At 39.8% G+C, this 6,771-nt stretch overlaps 1 long non-coding RNA gene across 1 annotated transcript; it reads left to right on the top strand.

Moving 5' to 3' along the window:
• Positions 1 to 4,927: 4,927 nt before the first annotated feature.
• LOC132602537 (uncharacterized) lies at positions 4,928 to 6,495 on the top strand. Its single transcript, XR_009567817.1, has 2 exons — positions 4,928 to 6,172; positions 6,214 to 6,495. It is a non-coding gene; the product is annotated as an uncharacterized LOC132602537 (long non-coding RNA).
• The last annotated feature ends 276 nt before the right edge of the window (positions 6,496 to 6,771 follow it).

Raw genomic sequence — 6,771 nt, 5'->3', positions numbered from 1 at the left:
GCATCACAATACACAACATAACCATCTGGTCCTTCTGGGAGTGTCAAGACTGGGGCTGAGGTTAATCTACCCTTCAATTCCTGAAAACTCCGTTTACAAGCATCAGCCCATTGACATTTCGCTAATTTCTGAGTTAACTTCGTCAATGGTGCTGAAATAGAGGAAAACCCTTCCACAGATCGTCTATAGTAACCTGCCAATCTCAGAAAGCTACGAACTTCTATAGGCGTTGTAGGCCTTGGCCAAGTCTTCACAGCTTCAATCTTTTGAACATCCACTCGAATGCCGTCTGCTGAAATAATGTGGCCCAGAAAAATCACAGAATTCAGCCAGAACTCATATTTTGAAAATTTTGCATACAATTCTCGAGTCCGAAGGAATTCCAAGGACAATACGCAAGTGGTCTGCGTGCTCCGTTTCTGACCGAGAATATACTAAGATGTCATCGATGAACACAATCACAAATAGTTCAGAAAGGGCCTGAATACATTATTCATCAGATTCATAAACATCGCCGGAGCATTAGTCAACCCAAATGACATCACCCGAAATTCATAGTGACCATATGTCGTTCTAAAAGCTGTTTTGGGAATATCTTCTTCTCTAACTCTCACTTGGTGATACCCCGATCTTCGATTAATTTTGGAAAACCATTTGGCACCCTGTAATTGGTCAAACAGATCATCGATTCTTGGAAGTGGATATTTATTCTTTATCGTTACCCTGTTCAACTCTCTATAATCTATGCACATCCGTAGGAAACCATCTTTATTTCTCACAAATAGAACAAGTGCTCCCCATGGAAATGAACTGGGCCTAATAAATCCCTTCTCAAGCAAATATTTGAGTTGTGCCTTTAGCTTTTTCAATTCTGCAGGAGCCATTCGGTAAGGAGGAAATAGATATAGGCTTGGTGTCCGGCAACACTTCAATAGCAAAGTCAATCTCTCTTTCCGGAGGAAGGCCTGGAAGTTCATCTGGAAATACATCCGGGAATTCATTTACTACCAAGACGGATTGAAAAGTTGGTAGCTTTGCTTCGGTGTTGTCACGACCTAGCTAGAGGGACATGAAGGGTACCCGGAGCTACCCTACCGAGCACCACCTAACTCACTTGTCATCACATTCAATCTGAACATACACCGTTCTCATCATAAAACCCATTACGAGACAACCTTCATTTACTTCCCAAACACATATATACATATACATATATATATATACATAGGCCCACAAGGCTACAAAATGATGCGCAGAATATGCACTAATAAGATCATAAGACATCTACTACCCACACACATGTATCTACGAGCCTCTACTAGAATACTGGAATCATAAGGTCGGGACAGGACCCCGCCATGCCCCAAATATGTACACAAAAATATACCAACAAGCGGCAACTCCGGAGAAGTGGAGTGCTCCTATACGACTGCTGATAGAGCTCCTAGATATCCGGTTCGTCTCCCTGTCTACCTGTGGGCATGAACGCATCGTCCATAAAAGGAAGGACGTCAGTACGAACAATGTACTGAGTATGTAATACATGAACCATAATGCAGTAAAGCAATAAGGAAACATGAGGGAAAGAGATAACCTGTATATCAAACTGCCCCTTAAGGCGAATACCATGCATGCTTAACCTTTTAAGAAAACATTTTTCATACATACATAATATAATATCATCACTAGCTCACGTCCGAGGTAATCATCTCACGCCGCCCACTAGTGGTGACTGCCCGACCAACTAGGCACGGTGTAACTATCATCATCCATAAGCCGCCCACCGAAGTGGTGTCTGCCCGACCAACTAGGCACGGTGTAATCATACATAAAAATAAGCATACATGAGAGCCCAATTAAAAGCTACAACTCTATCGGAGTGACGTAAGGTCGGTAACCTCCAATTATGTTATGGAACAATCATGATCGCCATGTCTCACCTTGAAGGAAATAGTATTATGAGGTGAGACTATCATCAATGAGTAATATCAAGAAAATCATGCAATAGGATCATTGGTCTCATTATAGCATCATTTCATAAGCTTTAGAATCTCGATGAATAAAATTATCATAATCATCGTCATTATCATAGAACATATCTCCTCTCTTTCTCATAGGAAGCTCTTAGAAATCTTTAGCCTTCAACTTTGGGATACGAGAAAGTCATGGAAATATAAAGGAATCATAGTATAGGAGTCATGCCTTTGAAAGAAAGGGACTAGCCTTACATACCTTTACGTCTCTTTAACTTTATCGACTAAACGTTTCCCCCTCCAAGCTCACGATTCTACATTCAAGAGATTTTGTACTAAAATCAGATAATTGGAAGCATACTTGTGTCTAAACTAAAATGGCTAAGAGCTAACGAAAATTGGGCAGCATTTCCTTTGTTCCAACAACTTCTTCCATATGGTAAACAACTCCCAAATATCGATAGCAACACCCATAATATCATAATCAATAAACTTCTTTAAGTTAAACATTATTCAACTCTTAAAATTCCCTTTCGAAGTCATCTTTAACCATAACTACAATGCAACACCATATCCATTTTCATATAATACTTCCCAACATCATTAGTATCATTCACAGCATGATTATAATCATGGCATAACAAGAATTATGATTCAAGTCAAATTACTATTCATGAATATCATTATTTCCACATTTGAGCCTCATATTCTACTTTCTTTTCCAATCCAATTCATTCAACCACTCAATACTCTTAATAACGTGAGATGAATTCAAAACTCACCTTTGGTGATATATGAATGGACTTTGGATGAAAAATACTTTACTTGAGAAAAAACCCAACTTCAATTCCAAGAGAATTCTTGGCTTCCATCAACACTAGTGAGCATCCACACACTTGATTCTCTTGATTCTTGGTGTTTAATCTTTGATTTCTCTTGGATTTGTGTTGATATGGTGAGTTAATGGGAGCTTTGAGAGGATTTAGGGTTTTGATTTGGGTGAAAAATGAGGCAAAAGTCGTGGGAAGGGGTATATAAAAGTTGGAAAAATTTTTTCCAACGCCCCAAAATCTGGAAATCTCGGGAATAGTACGTGTTACTGTTCATCACGTACTTTGAAGTACGTGATGAACAATATCACGTACTTTGGGGGACAAAAATTTTCGGTTTTGGAAATTCTGGGCAAAATACGCCCAGAAAATACGGGACGTACTTTATTGTACGACCCGTATTTCCCTCCGTACTCACAGAAATGCGATCCGTCAGTTGCATTGGAAAGAAGACTCGCCGAACTTCAATTTACATACTTTATGGATTCCGTAACTCCTCATATTCTAGGAGATATGCCCCTGACAAGTTGGGCCAAAATTTTCGTCAAAATTTTGTCAAGTTTTTTCCAAATTTCCAACGAACCTATTTTCTTCGATTCGCTTGATCCCGAAACCTTTAAGTACTTGTGTAACACTTATTAAAAGTCTTCCTTGACCTTATAGGGGTATCATGGCCTCTCCGAACTCACGTTAGTTTGCTTACAACGACGCGAAAATCCATGAGGTGTAACAGGTGTCATGAACTCGGACTAGCTGATAAATATAACCTTTAGCTATCATCTTCCTTGCTTTAAGGTAGGAAATAAACCTACCTCTTGGAGACACTGTATTGCTTTCCATTCAAGTACGGATTCTCCCGGGAATTGGAATCGAACTATTTTCGTTCTACAATCCACATTTGCATAACAAGAGGCCAACCAAACCATTCCCATAATCACATCAAAATCTAACATTTCTAGTTCAATCAAATCAGCTGTAGTTTGGCGATCACACACCACAATCACATAATTTTTATACACCTGCCTCGCTGTTACTGGATCACTAACCGGAGCAGATACCTCGAAAGGTTTAATTGGCTCGGGTGTCACCCCAATACGGCCAGCAATATTGGGAGTAATGTAAGACAACTTAGAACCAGATCTATCAATGCATAGACGTCATGAAAGAATATGGATAATATACCTGTAACCACATCCGGGGAGGACTCAAGATCCTATCATCCGGCTAGAGCATAAATATGAGGCTGAGTACCACCTGAACCGGATGCTCCCTCTTGGCCCCTACCACGGCCTACTGGAATCTGGGGAGTCTGCCCTATCGGGTGCACAGACGAGGAAGAACCGACTGCGGATCCTGTGGGCTGAGCCCCAACTCTACCAGCCATCGAAGGAAATCTCGCATCATATGCCCAACCTGACCACAGGCATAGCAAGCATCTGAACCTCGGCGACACTGACCGGAATGTAATCTGCCGCACTGGCTACATCGCGGCACCGGTGGTCTCCGCTGGCTAGGATCACCTCCAAACTGAGTACTCGAGACTCTCGACTCTGACCCGGACCAGAATAAATAGGGCGATCAAATCTCCTGCCCGCAAACCGAGGAGGTGCACTCGACGCGGACTGGCCTGAATATCTGGAATACTGTTGCTGCTGACTCCCTCTATACTCACCACTAGCAGATCTGGCCCTGTTACTCTGCCCTCTATCAATATCGCGCTCACTTCTTTGCGGATGTTGTTGCTCTTCTAAGTTCTGGACATGAGCCTAAATATGGAAAATGTACATTCTAGACAGGTCTTGCTGCAATGGACACATCGATCATCAAGCTAGCTCCTAAATTTCCCTAAAGTATGTCTGACATTCTTGATATTTAAAAAGAAATTGTTTGGACTTACAGTCGCAGGAGTTGCCAGAGCAACATATTGGGGAGATGGGTATGACAGACTGAGACGACAAGGTCCATATTTTTTCGAACACATGCTCTTTGCTTTCTTTACGTCGTACATTCTTGATGAAATGTTCACATTCACGAGCAGTATGACACCTTTGGGGATTGAATTTATGATGCCAATGTTCTACCAGTCGTCTTCTTCAATTTCGTATGCAGCTTCTATACCTTTAACCAATGTGGTTTAGATGAATTCAAGATTGTTTGGAATTCTATTACAATCAACTAGAGTAGAGACAAAGAAAGCAAGAGGAATGTCTACTCTTAGCCAAGTGCATATAAATTGCACACTTTATTTTCTCATTTGGTACTCTCTCGGTTCAACTCATATGACACTCTTTCCATATTGGGACGTTCCAAAATATTCAATCATTCTACTTATGTACAACTTCCACAACTTTCAAATACTAAAATTCATGAAACTATTCATCATACTCTTAACTCTGATTTGATATTTGCTCTCTTTTCAACCACTACTTTAATATTCTCTTCCATTATCCAAAATATACAATATAAGTCAAATTAACATCTTAAACTCCCGCCCAAGACTCAAACGCCATCAAATAACAGAGATGACACATAGTTACAGAAGGCATATAGTTATGCAACTTTAGGCTCTTACCATATGCTTTTCTGTTTGAAACATCGTCTAGCAGAGTTTGCTGACTGCATTATTCGGTGTTTTCGCTCCCCTGTTGAAGCAAAAATGACTTGCTGGTACATCCACTTTCCAATTCATATCATATACACCAAGTTCTTGATACCTTTGATTAAAGACACTTCGAGTTGACTCCAAATGCTGCTTTGAGCTTCCCATTTTATTCCATTCTTGAACCTTTGGTCAGCCACAAAGAAAACCCCTGAATACAAATTACCTTGTTGAATCAAGAATTGAAAACACACCCTTTATACGAACAATGACAAAGTATGAGAATTGTTTTTTTCATGCTAACCTTGTGAATGTAAGATCCAACATTTGATGAGTACCATTTGGCTCCGACACTCGATTCAGGTTTCTCTGAGAACACACAAAGGGAAACTCCTTTCTTCTTATCGTCTCTTACACTCTTACTTCAACATGCTTCACGAACAGAGCACTCGTCCTAAGTAATCGAGATGAGCTAGGGCCAAGAACCATGTGATAATAGCCATTAATGCCGTACCTTATGCTAAGCAACACTGAAATAGGAAACAAAACAACATGTGTGTCCATTATAAAGGAGATCACTGAAGAGGCTAAAGCATAAAAAAATTGAATATTACATGCCACATATCCATACAAGTAGCAGGGCGAGCAAACGAGCCGATTTCTCTTGCCACGTCCAACAATGATAGAAATAATGACAACAATAACGATGATGGTGATGCATGGAAGAGGGTAATTCCCTCTGTGAAAAATGAAACTTGAAGCTGTGGGGGGTAATTCCCTCTGTGAAAAATGAAACTTGAAGCTGTGGGAGAAGGGGCATAAAGGATTATTAACAAGAGAATTATCAAAATGCTGAAAATACCATATTAGAAGAGGAAACAAATGGCTTGCTAGTAGGTGTAAGTAATGAAATTGGCTGATTCATGTTGCCTTTTATTTGTTCTATGTAAGTAATGCAACTAATTGTTCTATGTAAGAACAATTGCACGATTTCCTTCAAAGGCACTGGTTTTTAATTTTTACCTTTCGTCTAATATCCGAGTTTCTGCATTCGAACTCAGGCTCAGTCAAAAATAAGAAAAGAATTTCGCAAGGTAGAAGTTTATAACAAAATTAAGCCTATTCGGGTAAAAGTTAGGCCTTAAAGCAAACTCTTACCCAAAATTAGGCCTATTCGAGTAAAAATTAGTCTTTAAGGCAGAGATTTGCCTTAGGCAAACTTTAGGCAAACCGACTTTTGTCCAAACTCTGTCTTATAAGATTCAAACTATATCTTAAGGTAGAGTTTGAATCTAACTCTGCTTTGCGATTTATTTTTATTTTTTATTTTTTTAAGTTTTTTATTAAGGCGGGGTTCGAACCCGGAACC

This window comes from Lycium barbarum, chromosome 7, assembly GCF_019175385.1.
Source record: "Lycium barbarum isolate Lr01 chromosome 7, ASM1917538v2, whole genome shotgun sequence".
NCBI classification, from domain to species: domain Eukaryota; kingdom Viridiplantae; phylum Streptophyta; class Magnoliopsida; order Solanales; family Solanaceae; genus Lycium; species Lycium barbarum.
This window is presented reverse-complemented; position numbering and strand designations above follow the sequence as displayed.